At 39.5% G+C, this 13975-nt stretch overlaps 1 protein-coding gene across 42 annotated transcripts in view; it reads right to left on the bottom strand.

The window, feature by feature from the left end:
- The window catches only part of EPB41L3 (erythrocyte membrane protein band 4.1 like 3), a 145908-nt gene that overhangs the window by 72733 nt on the left and 59200 nt on the right, over nt 1-13975 (bottom strand). The gene's annotated exons all lie outside the window — the stretch shown is intronic.

The following is a 13975-nucleotide window of genomic DNA, read 5'->3' as shown; positions in this document are numbered from 1 at the left end:
AAATAGAGTGTACTCATATTTTTATTACTTGTACAGCACCATGATGACTCAGAATGTACTCGAGCATTTTGCTTTTAAGCAACTCAAAAACAAATCAGTCTGCTGCAATCTATTTCTGTTCATCATCAGGCCGTAATTTCTTTAACCTGGTAACCATAGCTACTATGTAATTATAAGCAGTTCCACAGAATATACATCTGCTAATTCATCTGCTATGAAGTCACTATCAACTCTTAACATACGCTACAATGTTTACTAGTAGAAACAGATTTGCTGAAGATTACACAAAAATTACGGGCAATTTTTTTTTTTTCTAGAATGCTTAATAAGCTACATTGCTTGACAGAAAACATTTTAAATTAGGTCAATTAATATTTTCAAACTTGTTTACGTATTGTGTGCTCTCAAGTCTAAGCTGTCCAGTGAATACACTTCTCTGTACAGCAAGCAAGTTCTCAGCATGTCCTCAGTCTTTGTACTGTGTGTGTGGAGGTGTGTGCATGGTCCTACCTTCTGTACACCAACACTCACAAGCGAGAAATACAACATATATGGTAAACTTATGTTTCAGGCCATATTTTCAAAGTCCTAACATATGACGCACCTACTTGGGAATACATCGTAAATTGCTACACTTGAGCTGACACAGTTGTATGAAAAATGCCTCTGAAAAATGTACTATTTAAACCATTTTCTTCAGCATCTACAAAAAGCAATAACTATCTCTGTCTTTTAAAATGTGACAGTGTGGGAGGCGTTCATCTAATCGAACTCTGGATGTATGCATCTGAGACGGTCACTTTAAACTCACCACATACAAAAGAGAAAGATATTTGAGGCAGTGATTCATCTGAACTATTTTAGATGCCTGCTTTAAGCTGAGATAAATCACTTACTAGCATTATTTTGTTCTACTTGTTACGAAGGAAGCTTAGACAAGTTCCTTAGACGTAGAGCAAACAAACTCATTCCCCATACTCAATTCTATTAAGCCACTCTTTTTGTGCACTTTAAAAATTAAATTGTGGAATAATGTTAATCTCTCAGAGTTTTGTTTTGCCCATCTGTCAGACCAACATATAATGAACTATTCTTCATCTGATGTTATCATGCTCGGCTTGCTTTAAAAGCATCCAAGACTCCACAAACTTCAGGGTTTTCTTCCCCCACCTCCAAATCATATTCTGTACAAATGCACAAAAAAATTAAATGCAACTTAATCAAAAAATTAGATCAATAATAGCAAACTATGCATGATATTTTCTTTTCCAGATATTATGAACTAACAAATAGGAAAACAGTAACTTTCAGCTACAAAATCACAGATAAAACAACTCCAAACAGCACAGATGACCAATACAAAGTACAGTGCACAGAGACAAGTATCTTCAGGTGTTGATCTACATAAGATCAGATTGCCAGCTGACACAAATCAAGCCTGCCTTTCTTCAGTTTTCACCACAGTGCCTCTGGAAGCTAATTTTCACACCCTTTACAGGTTCTTTCCTGAGATTTTTTTTTTATTTTTTTTTGTCCTGGACTGTAGTAGGCACAGAAACATATCCAGTTAAATTAGTCCCATAAAAGCCAACTCTATGTAGCATGAACTGAAAACTAGCTTTACTTCATTTGCCATTTATAATTTTGCATCTCAAGGAACAAAAAATGTAGTTCTTCAGTTCTTCTGGGACATACTGCATGAAACAGAGCTTTGCAATTCTGCGAGGTGCTCTGTGGGACTGGTTTTCACTCTAGTTACATGCGAGTCCTCGCTTGCTGTAAGACTGCTTTGTTAGAAAACTTCTCGTGCATTATCAAATCTTGTAGCATTAAGTGATTCCCTGGATACAATATTCCTGTCATTAGTCAGCCACCAGATGGATTTAATTAACCCAAGGTTACCCATTTCCAAATGTCTTCTCTATTTCCCTACACATACTAATATGTTTAATGACAAATACTGAAAACAAAATACTATTAATTTCATGCTGTTATCTTACAGATGTAAATAGAATCAAAGCAAACATATCCATTTTCTTCTGAACTCATCAGATGATTGCATTTTTGAGATCTATCTCATTCCATCTAGTGCAGGCTGAAAATACCTAAACTGCAAGATGGAAAAACAACATTCCTCTCTCTTTTAGTCCAAACCAATAGGCTGTTTTGCCTTCCTTAGCAAACAATTGCTTATCCTAAAGAACTTTTCAAGCAATTCATTTATTATTATTTTTTTTTTATAAATGGCATAATAATCTTCATAGGAAGAGGTCGTTACTTATTGGAAGAAATAACAGCAATCTTAAGAAATCTAACAATATAAATATTATTCTACTTATGTCTGTATGCAATTTGTACTTGACAGAACAGCTAGTAGTGTCTGCCTACTCATTAAATATATTAAATTGGCTCAGCATTTCTTAGTTGTATTTTATTGGTTTATTTACTATATCTAGCTACGTACCAAAATCATGACTTCTAATATGAATTTCAATACAGGAAGAAACACATCACTGAAGTTCCTTAAACTTTTTCTGTTGCCAGAACAAACCCTGTATCAAATTCCTCTTTCCAGCCAACAGAAAACAAACTAATGAAAAGAAACTAGGAACACTACCTTACACAAATGAGGTAATACTATGCAACCCAGATGTGCTCTTGGATATCTAAGTTTTGGCTTACAATCCCATATTTAAAGATTCCAAAAGATTAGTTCAGTCCAAACTTAATACAGATGCTGCTAATGCTGGATACTCTAAGTCTAAAGTCAATTTGTATGCAGAATTCAATCAGAATGAGAATCAAGTCTTTATTGTTTAAAGAAAAATAATGTGCAGAACTAGCTAATTTAATCTGTGGTGTCTACTCAAAAATTAAGTTTAAAATGTATGCACTTTCAAGCAGTGTAAAGGTTTAAAATATAAGGGTTTCGGAGCACTGCAAAAGAATAATCAAGAGAATATTAATATACCACCAAGGTATTAAAAACACTTTCAAAGAAACTACAAAGCATATTTTAGAATAATTTTTACTAGATCAAATTACAGATAAGGTATCTTTTCATACCTTTACACTGTAGAAAGTAAATATACTTCATACGGATTGCAAAATCTGCAAAACACTTGCGCTGAGCTTTCACCCTAAAACCTTCCAGCACACCTAGTCATTATTACCTAGAGCTATCAATATATTGCCAGTTGACAGAGTGCCACTGCCATTACCAATTAATTGTCATGGATCGACAGAAAGCTGGTAACTTCCTTTATTCCATACTGGAACCAAAATCATATTGTACTCTATTAATAATTCTCTTATCAGGCCAAGCCCAAGCTATGTCATCTGGTTCCCCTCCAGCAAGTGACAGTCACAATCTACTGTATATATCTGTATGTTCAACAAGTTCACTCCTTGCCTCCCATTCTCAGAGTGCAGATCTTCTGTCTCACCCATCTATTGAGCAACTGAATTCACAGATAATTGACAGCAGAGTCCATGGCTTAATTTACCCAACAGTCATAAATAAACCTTTATTTATTTTCACTAGCATGTATTTATATGTGTCTGATACATTAAGTAAACTGAAATCACATTACTGAAGAAATTGGAAATTAATTCCAAAACAAATTGTGGTGCAGTGACAAAACAAAATTGAACCAAGTATAATTAAATGATCTATACATAGCCACTAACTATTTCCTGTAATGCAAAGATTAATGATTTATATTTAAATGCTTCTGTGATCTAATTAATTCTCTTTGTGGAAAGTTCCTCTTTAATTATAACAATTTCTGAAGATGATTATAAATCACTGCAAAGGTCCAACTTTGGAAGTTACATGATAAAATAAGGATTCCATACTTTAAAAATAATGTTCCACATAACGAGATGCATATTTATACAATAACAATGAGATACTGATGAGAAGAGCATATTGAGAACAACATTGCCACTGAGAGCAGTAACAGAAATGTCAAGATATGATTCAAGAAAAGAGTATATGCCAGACCACTGTTTTCTAAACTTGAAACATAAACTGTTTTCATGAAAATGCTTTATGTCTCAGCTTCTTTCATTCCAGTTAGTTTGCTAGCAGGAAAAAGAGAACTTTTGGATGCCCTTTAATTTCCATGAATCTTGCCCTCACATTGTGGAGGTACCTAGGCCACAAAAAGCCTGGCAAAGCCTCACTGTCTGGCAGTCTAAAATGGCTCCAGGACTCCAGCCCAGGATGTGCAACCCCTATACTTAAAAACGCATTGGTCATATTTACAAGCTTAAGATTACATCTTAAACATCAAAAATGTTTATGGCAATATGTGAAGAAGAATTGGGTAATCAGGAGACACTTTTGACCTACCAAGAGACACACACCCCTCAGAGGGGACAAAAAGGCAATGGCACACTTGTCCCCATGGACCCAAACCTCCCCCATCCCAGGCACACGTAGACCTCTCTGCAGCTATGTCCCACAAAGGCTGCTGAAAGAAAATGAAGCGAAGGGTTCCTGGACAGATTGTGCCCTGCTTACTGAGTGTGGAGATGGGAAGTGTCAGAAAGTTTAGATGGGGTAAAAACAAACAAACAAACAAAAAAACAGAAACACAAAAAGGGATCATACTCCGAAGCAGAACCAAGGGCACACGACTCATATGATGGACATAAAAGACCACCATAGACTTAAAAGAAGAGACGACAGCTAAGATGCAAAGTGGATTAAAATCAGCAAGGAACGCGGCAAACAATAAGAAGAGATTCTACAAATACATAAGGAAAAAACAGGTCCATTACTTAACACAAATGTGGCACAGGAAAGGCTGAATTATTCAATGCCTCATTTCACAGAGGCTAGCTGGGACCAGATATTCAGCACATCTTTCAACCTAACATATAGGATATGCAAGTGCAGGCTGGAATAATGAAAGAAGAGGAGATTAAGTCATCAGTAAATTACAGGTTTTCAAGTCAGCAGGAAGCACTGAAAATGTCCCTACAGTGCTTAGGGAACTACCAGCAACCATCCATAAACCATTAGCCAGAGAGGCCAGGTAAGGTCTAAAAGAAATCAAAAGACCCAACCTGATCTTACAAAGGGAAGTAAGGATGAAAAAGACAGAAATTATAGTGTACTTTAACAACAGAGAAGTCAGTGGAATACACTACTAAAGGGTTTCCAATCCTGTAAAAATAATGTGATTAGAAAAAAAAATAAAATCAACATGAATTCATCAAAAAGTGATGTTAAATTAATGTAATGTCTCTCTCGCTCTCTCTGACAGGGCGTCTGTCCCAGTTGATAAAAAGAAAGTGGAAAAAGCAGTGCAGATGACTGAGCCTATCTTTAGTAAAGCTTTTAAACCAGTCCCGCATGACTTTTTCATGAACAAACCACAGAAACAATTTAAATGATTTAAAAAAACGGGTGCACAAGCGATTAAAAAAAAACCAAACCCTATGCCATGAATACTTATCAGTAGCATGATGACAACCTGTGAGAATGCATCAGTTGAGGTATCACAGCCCAATCCAAAGCATTAATGAATGAATGGCGAGTACCCGAGCTGTGCTTAACATCGCACCAAGGGAGGCTGGGGCATGCTACTGCAATACTCAGTCAGCTTTAAGACCAGGAAAGCAGTTTGAAAGAAAACCGTGTATAGGCTGAATCGGACTGCATTCTGTAACGGCAACTGCAACAAGAATGGGGACATCACAAGTGAAAAGCTATGAGGAATAACCGGCCAGGTGGTAGGAATGAAGCAGCATAAGGGTCTTAAGTCATGCATTAAACAAGACCAGTTTCATTTTGGGATCTGCTATTGGAGCTATTCTGCCTTCTTCAGCACCAGGGAGAAATATACGGTATATTGTATTTCATTTTGGGCCTCATATTTTTTGAAAAGTATGTATTAGAGAGTGTCAAAAAGAGAGTAGGAAGAATGGTATGAGGCTTAGAAAAATATGATGAGTGGAAAAAGGTTTAAAGAGCTGAATTTGCTTACTCTGAGAAAGTGAACAGAGAGAGGGGAACTGATAAGAACCTTGCAATATACACAAGCTTCTTACAGATGGAAAATAATCAAGCATTTGCTGACAGCAGAGCAAGAACTTGATTGGCATCGAGTGGGATTTAGTGTAGATGGCATACCAACTACAGCAACAGTCAAGAAGAGGCTGTCTATAGCCGTGTGCAGTCACCACTGGAAACTTACGCACAGATAAAGAGCAGCATCAAAATTCTCTGTTTCCCACTTTATAAAGCATAAGCATTTACATTTTGTTGATTTTGCTACTCCTTCCAGCTGGGGTGACAACTCCAAATTCACAAGATGCATGTATTTGTTTCCACTTCAGAGCACTGGATGAACGGGATAGCAACTTTATTTCCTGTTTACCTTTCAGTTCTATGAATTAGTGAAATTACTCAGCCTTGTTTTTGTTCTTTTGTTCTTCACAGCAATAAAACCCAGAACGGCTGCAAATTCTTATGCCTCTCCTGCACACAAGGTTTACAATGAGTATGACCAACACACACTTCCCTGAATACACCAGATTGCCTTTTGGGGTCTTATCACCTAGAGCACCCCCCAGGCTACCCTAATTTCTGAACAGATAAGAAAAATCAGGCTACCATAAATATTTGTGCTGTTTTTCCCCATCCTTCTGATCCAAACAGTTTTCCTCACAGCCAGACAGGGACTTGCCAGAGGAAGAAGGAAACTGTACTCTGCCAAACACCCACCAAACTCTCTATACAGGTCTCCAGTTGCTGCTGCACCCTTCTCTGCACCCAGAGTCTGCTGAGAAACAGTGGGGAATTACAGGGTTCAGGGGGGAAGCAGATGTGTGAGGAGGAGGAGAAGGACTATAACAGAGACTAGAGCAGCATCCAACAGATGCTGATCATGATATAACTGCACATAAACAACCTCAACCTCGCCTCTCCCTCATTTCAGTTAAAAAAAAAAATCCAAGCAAAAGAAAATACAGCAAAGCTGCTTGTAGTGTTGTGATTACAACTGATTGATAAATACTCAACTAAAACAGCATGAAAGAACCCTCAATGGCATACCCTGATTTTCTGCAGAGAAGTGACTTTGATTACTTGGGTTACATTTACATGAGGTTTTGACCTTTCTGAATTGCTCTGGAGCCAAACATCCACATGCAGTCCCTTGTGCATCATTCACTATTTAAAACTTGCATTGAATGCTACAGAGCCTGAGCGTGCTTCAGGCATAGATCTTTAAAGTTCGCATTTTCTTATAGGAAGCAGAAAACAGAATTGATTTTGGATTAAAAAAATAAATAAAAAGAGCTGCAGAAGTTGCTGACACATGGCAGGTGTGGCAGATTATCACTCTACCCTCAGGCCAAAATGCTGTAGCACCTGTGCACAATATTTTCTGTTTCATACAGTACCTAACCAGGCTGTGCTCCCAATCTCACACGACGACAGTAATCAGACAGGCAAGGTGCAGACCAGAGCATCAAGCCCTTCTCCTCCACGGGCTTCTTGCTCTATCCCACCAGTCATCTCCAGCTCAGATAACGGAAAAGCCCATGAAGTAAAACAAACAAACAAACAAACAAAAAAGATAGAATATAAGCTTAAAATCCCAGCATGGCTTTTCTGATTTCCTGGGCATTTAGTAACCAGAATTCAGAGAAGAATTGAGTTGGTTTTGCTCTGTTTTTGCAGTGGCATTTGAGCAAACCCCACAGGGCTGCTCGCCCTTGAACTAAGCCCTCACCAGCCCACTAACTTGCAAGAGTATTCACAGTATCATATTAGAAGATCACAAGATATCTTCACAGTATCATATTACAAATTGTTGTTTTTGCAGTATTTTCTGCAAATCTGCCAAGAACTAAGCTTTTTAATTTTTTTTATTTGTATTTATTTTGTTTATATCAGTTGTTTTTTCCTTGAGTCCCAGAGGAAGGGTGCAAGCCTGGCAGTTTGAGAGACCTACTCCATGGCATCCCCTATTAGCACTGGGGAACTGCACGCTGCTTTCCAGGCATTTTTGTGAACACAGGATTACAATAACCAGGAAAACATTAAACTCAGGTAGGCACAAAGGGAAGGAAGAAGTTACAGGTAGTGAAAAAATAAAACAGATGAGCAAACCCTGAATCCACACTGGGCCCTACCTAAATAAAGGGTGCTCTGTGCAAGTGGAGCGGTCTGAGGCCTGGGCCTAGAGCCCTCCGCCTTCGTTTGGCTCTGTTCTTCTCCAAATACCACACTAGTTTTACATCCCAGTTTTCAGCTTTCAGAGGCATTAAACAGATCCATTGCAGCCAGGCTATATTGCAAGGCATGATAGTGTGTTTAGCAGTAATAACTTTTGTTTTTCTGAAACGGATTATTCACTTTGTATTTTGATTTTAATCTCCTGGGTGTTCGCGTTGCTTTTTAACGTAAAACACACCCTGCGATATCAAGTGATAGACTTTCCAGTTGGGAGCACCACGTCAGGAAACCGCTGGCTCCCAAACAAATTAAATCCTTGTGAGTCTAAACAACCAAAGCCGTGGCATCAGACAGTCAGCTTTTTATACCGAAACTCTTTGGGGACCCCCACACTCCCCAACGCTTTATTGCCTGCTGCAGACTACAAAACCACCGTTCATTTGGCACAGGCAGCGAGCCCGTGACACCAGGTTAACACTGTCGCTGCAAAAGCATGCTTCCAGCCCTAGCCAGACAGAAACGTAACGGATGATCAAACTGGGAGAAATGCAAAAATGCATTTCATAGTGTCCCCTGACCCTCCCAAAAATCTCAAGCGCAGATATCAGCAGTCTGCCCCGCTGCCTGTGCACTGTCAAAAAGACAGCTCTCCCCGTTCAGCTTCCCCAAATCACCAGCTGTTGAACAGTTTGTTGGATGCAAACCAAGCCCTACAGATGGTGCAGTGGGAGTGCAGACTTCTAGGAACGAGTCGGTCATCATGGAAATAAATGCACAGATGACAAGGATATTTACGGAGGATCCAGGCATCTGCAGCACGGAGCAATCTAACGTAAAACCACTGAGTAAGCGGGATTCTCTCCCAGCTTTGGTTACGCTTCAGTTAAGTGTTTTGGGGCCATTTTAGTTGCACGTTTCCAAAACACAGGGAGCTCATGCACATGTTTTTCCATGCACAGTAGTTATGTCTTGAGGACCCTTTGCACGATGAACCCACAGCTAACTAAGAGCAAGCATACTGTATCCTCACAACAACCCAATAAAGCCAAAACCTTTCATCATCTGTGCAGCTGCTCTAAACCATGAGAAGGTGAAGACCAGCACCCAATACTGTCTGACAATGAAAACTGCTATCTTTAAAGGGGATTTAACTATTTTCAGTTATCAAACCCTCACATGCTGCATATACAGCTCCAATTACATCATGTAATCCTGACTCTGAAGATGGATGTCACCAAATCTGCAATTCCTCCTCAACATCTACAGTCATCTTGGACTTAGTCATGAAGAAGTGACAGCAGCTCTGAAAGGAAAGAAGGGGTTAGGCAATGAGGACAGTCAGGTGGCTTGCAGTGCCCCACTGCACAGCAGTCAGAAAAAATGGTGTAGGGAGAGAGAAAGGAGGGGACAAGAAAGAAACTGGCAGTGATGCAGCTTAGTCACAAGAATGAGAGGGAGAAATAATGGACAAACTTGGAATAGAAGGAAGAAGGAAAGCTCTTTACAGCTTTTAAATCATTGAGGATTCAAAAAAAAAGTTATTGGAAGTAATTTTAAGTTACTCAGCAGGAGTTGAACTTTTTTTTTTTTTAATTGATTCTATGTCAAGCTGATTATTTGAAACCAGAAATGAAGGTAATTAAGTTAGATGTTGGTATTTCCTAACTCAGGAATACATGGCTATACAACCTAAATCATTTCCTTTCCCATTTCCTTTTTCTTATAGATAGCCCCGGTTAATGTTTGATTGCATGCTTTGAAGGTTAAAAACCACTAACTTGGTAGCTCCTACCTACCTTAATTTAAGGAAGAATCCTACAATTAAGAAATAAAGTGAAAGACTTCAGTGTCTTTTCCGTGTGCTGAATTTCAAACTTGTCACTTGTATTAACCAGGAAAGTGCCCAAAACAGTGACATAGGTACATAAACTGTTAGTTTTTCTATCCTTCCCACTGACTTCGTGCTGGAGCCAATGCAAGCATGTGACAAAGGACTGCTGTGCATTATATCTACTGATTATTTTACACCAATCCATTTCTTTCAGCACCCTCCAGATCACAGCATGTGAAATTCAACTTATTTATATTCTGCACTACATGGAAGTAGGGATAAGGAAACTGTCTCAACCCTTACAGGAAGGATTTGCCCAAGAAGGCATTTGTAATTTTGATGTTTAACTTATCAAACAATTTTGGTATCTTAATGTACAATTCAGCCTTCTCAGGACTTACTAAACATGCAGAAAATAGAAAGAATTACTCCCTACTTCATCATAAATTGTAGTTCAACAACCAAAAATGTATTCTAGTAGTTATGGTTGATGCTAGATAATGGACAGAGTTGAATTTCACCTCTCCTTCCCCTGTTTTGCAGCCTGTTTTCTGTGGGGACAGAAATCTCCATGCCAATATTCATATGGTTATTACATCTGAACTAAAAAATGAATGAAGTAATCCACCCACTCCCTAGATGTCATAAATGCCCTGGGGAAGTGGTGCCCTGCAGCTGGGGTCCGACTGACTCTGCTTTCCGCAGCATGCACTACATGCATGCTTCTCGCTACAGCTTGGGCCACACAAACCACCCTTACACTTACAAAATCATTTTTAACAAAGTCTGCAGAGAAGAAAAAGTAAATAATCCTTCTCCGAGCTCCAGAAAAGCATTAAATATTTCTACAGCAGCAGCCACCAAAATTTGGTGGGGAGTGGACGGATAGCCATACAAAGTAGGCAAAAACCACCAACAACAAAACAAGCACATCATATACGTGCTGGATCAGGCTACTCATCGCTTTAAAGTGTCTTCACAGTCCCCTTCCAAACCCCTTCTCTAAACTCACTGTGGTATTTATTTATGCCACTTGCTACTGAAGTCCCACAATGACAAAGTTTCCATATTCCCCACAGGGAATTTATTACATTGACTCCTTCGCCTTACTGTTTAGGAAAATTTTCCCAAATGTCTGACCTAATTCTTCCTACTTGAAATGTAAGCACACTACTCCTTATCCTGAGGACGGTAGATGTGTGAAATGGCTCTGCAGCTTGCAGACGGCTGCTGTTCTCCCCTTAGACTACTCTCTCCTCTGCCTCTTCTTGCAAACCCTATTTTTAGCCCTCTCTTAGACTCTCCTCCCCCTCCTCTATTCTCTTTCTGATCAGTCCACTGCTTTTCTGAGCAATAGTATCCAAACCCTACTTTCAGCTGAGGATCAACTGAACTTACTGGTGCTGAATAGATTGTAAAGAGTGCTTTGTGTCTTAAAACAATACTTCATGCCTCCCAGTATTAAAAAGTTCGCAATCTTCACAATATTGTGACACTACCAACTTAGTCTTAACCTGTGATTTATTTGTAATCCTACATTGTTTTCTACAAACTCTTGGCTAAAGATCTCCCAAGCGGAAAAAAAGCCATCTTAACTACATTATATTCAATAAAAAGTAAGCAAAAAAATTCTACTGGGTAGATATTTTTAAACGTAAAATGGAAAAAATCAAATAATGGAGTTCCTTCTTTTGAGCCCAGTATCATTCAAACAAGTAAAGTATTTGTTGATGTACAAGATCTAGTTTCAGTGACAGACTGCACATGATTTATGTTAGAACAACTGTGGCTCCCGGTATCTGAAGTACATTCAAGTCATGATACTCTTTTGTTTATTAAAGTATAAGGGAATACCAACAGGAAATACTTCCAGTTTCACTTATAGCTTCCGTCCATTGCTGAAACAACCACTCAAGAAATACCCACCTTGGTACTGGGCAGGTGTTAGAGTCATTAACAATTTTTCGGATGGGCTGACACCTCAGCACATTTTCACAAGAGTTGATGGCATCTTTAAAAAAAAAAAAACACCTCAGGAACTCCAATTTCTCATCTGATTTCAAGAGCCACTGGGACATTAAGGTGACCCGAGTGGCAGTGTTGGCAATGCCATAACTTATTAATAAATTGGGAGCAAGCTCACATCTGCTAGCAAAGCAAAGAAAAGTCTATTCCATTTTATGGTCTCTAGCCGAGTCAAGCACATTAAAATATGTATTACTTCTGTCTACCTGTCACTTCTTGTAACATGCTTAGGTGAACCTATGGCTGGAAGCCAGAACTCAAACTGTTTCAACACAAGTAGTGCTTGTGGGGAAAAGTTATTTGCAATAGAAGTGTCAGCTCCCTTCCAATATGCTGGCAAATGCTTGGTTCAACTCTTATGAACCAAAAGTTAAATGGTGTTTAAAGACTGTGTTTTCACGTTAATCAGGGCATCTTGAAATGCTTGTGAAATGAACTCACCAACGAAAAACAGAAAACCAAAAGACTGATTGAGGGGGTTTCTTTTAACCTGTATTTCAAGAACAGCTTTGATGTTGATTTCTTATCTTTTGTGCAAGCTGCCCAAGCATTTCAAGCAGGTGAAGCATAGATGTCCCTGCAAATGGAGCAACTGCATCATTCTGATTGCATCCTTCTAGTGCAAGAGCGAAGAAGTATTTTGGGAACAATGCAATGGATGCAACTTCATAACACTCAGAGGGAAAAGTGGAGAGGAATTCAAGAGGACATGTACGAGGTCCAAACATCTTGCAGGAGCACAGCCAGGCAGTTACAGACCGTACGGCCCCCTGCAGAGACTGCAGCAGAGAGAGCCAAGAAGGAACAAAAACTGAACCTATGATACCACCAAGGAGAACATCTGCTCTTTCCATCACAGCAGACAATGTGCCATTGGGTCAAAGAGACCAAGGAACTGGATGATAGGCAACTATAAGATACCACTTCATGGAAGTAGCAAACCAGTTGCTAGACAATGGCTGGCATTGAGGCGGCTGAAAACTTAACAGAAAAGATAGTTCCAGCTGGCTTAAGTAGATACAAGTGTGGGCTTGGATATGCAGGAGTTCTTAAGAAGAAAAGCAGCTTGCAAGATTTCAGGGTGGGGTTCTGAGATTTTTGTCTAATCCATTAGTACTAAACAAGACCAGAAACACGGCAGGGGCCTTTGTGCCCTGAACGGCATCTAAGTCTCAGAATTACAGCTGTAATTAATGGGTTTTCCAAGCTGAGGGGAAGAAAAATCAACTGGAAAAAAAAATTAGCAGCCTGCACACTAAGCAAGTTAAGGATTTCTTGTCTTCCTCACGCACACCCACATGCAAGCATAAAAGAAAGGGCAAAACTCCCAAAACACACACCCAAGGCACTTCCCCATTTTACCCTATTTGTAATCTTTTATGGTCCCATAAAAGCATGCTGTGTCCAGAAAGATGAGGGTTCTTTTTATTTCCTATTATTTCATCTGCAATTCAGTGCGTTGCTTGACCTATGCTAACATAACTGTAAGTAAAACAGGTTGAAATATATAAGTCCACTATCCCCAAAATTAACTGCATTTTATTAGCTTTTTTTTTCTTTCTCTCTGCTCACACTTCTGAGAACAGGAAACGCCTGCTGTGAATTCTTGTCCAGCATTTCTATCCATTGCCAGCGAGCTCCCCGAGGAACACAAGCTCTTCAAGAAAGAGAGGTGTAAATACCTTTGTCCTTTCCCATCGAATGGAAAGCAGTGGCATTGGCCACAGCGCCAGCAGTCCCCCAGCACCACAATACTGACCCAGCTTGGGATGCTGGCCGGAGCCTTCTGTCCCCGCTCACGTGAGCGCATGCAGAGCCCAGTGAGGACAGAAACTCAGATCAGGCGGACACTGAGCCACCTAACTGCACCAGCAAACAGAGCTGGAGCTGAAATCGGCAAGCACGCAAAAGCTGCAAATGTT

The sequence above is a fragment of the Anser brachyrhynchus genome (assembly GCF_964034855.1).
Source record: "Anser brachyrhynchus genome assembly, chromosome: 2".
Classification (NCBI taxonomy): domain Eukaryota; kingdom Metazoa; phylum Chordata; class Aves; order Anseriformes; family Anatidae; genus Anser; species Anser brachyrhynchus.
The sequence above is the reverse complement of the archived record's forward strand: the minus strand, read 5'-3'. Positions and strand labels throughout refer to the sequence as shown.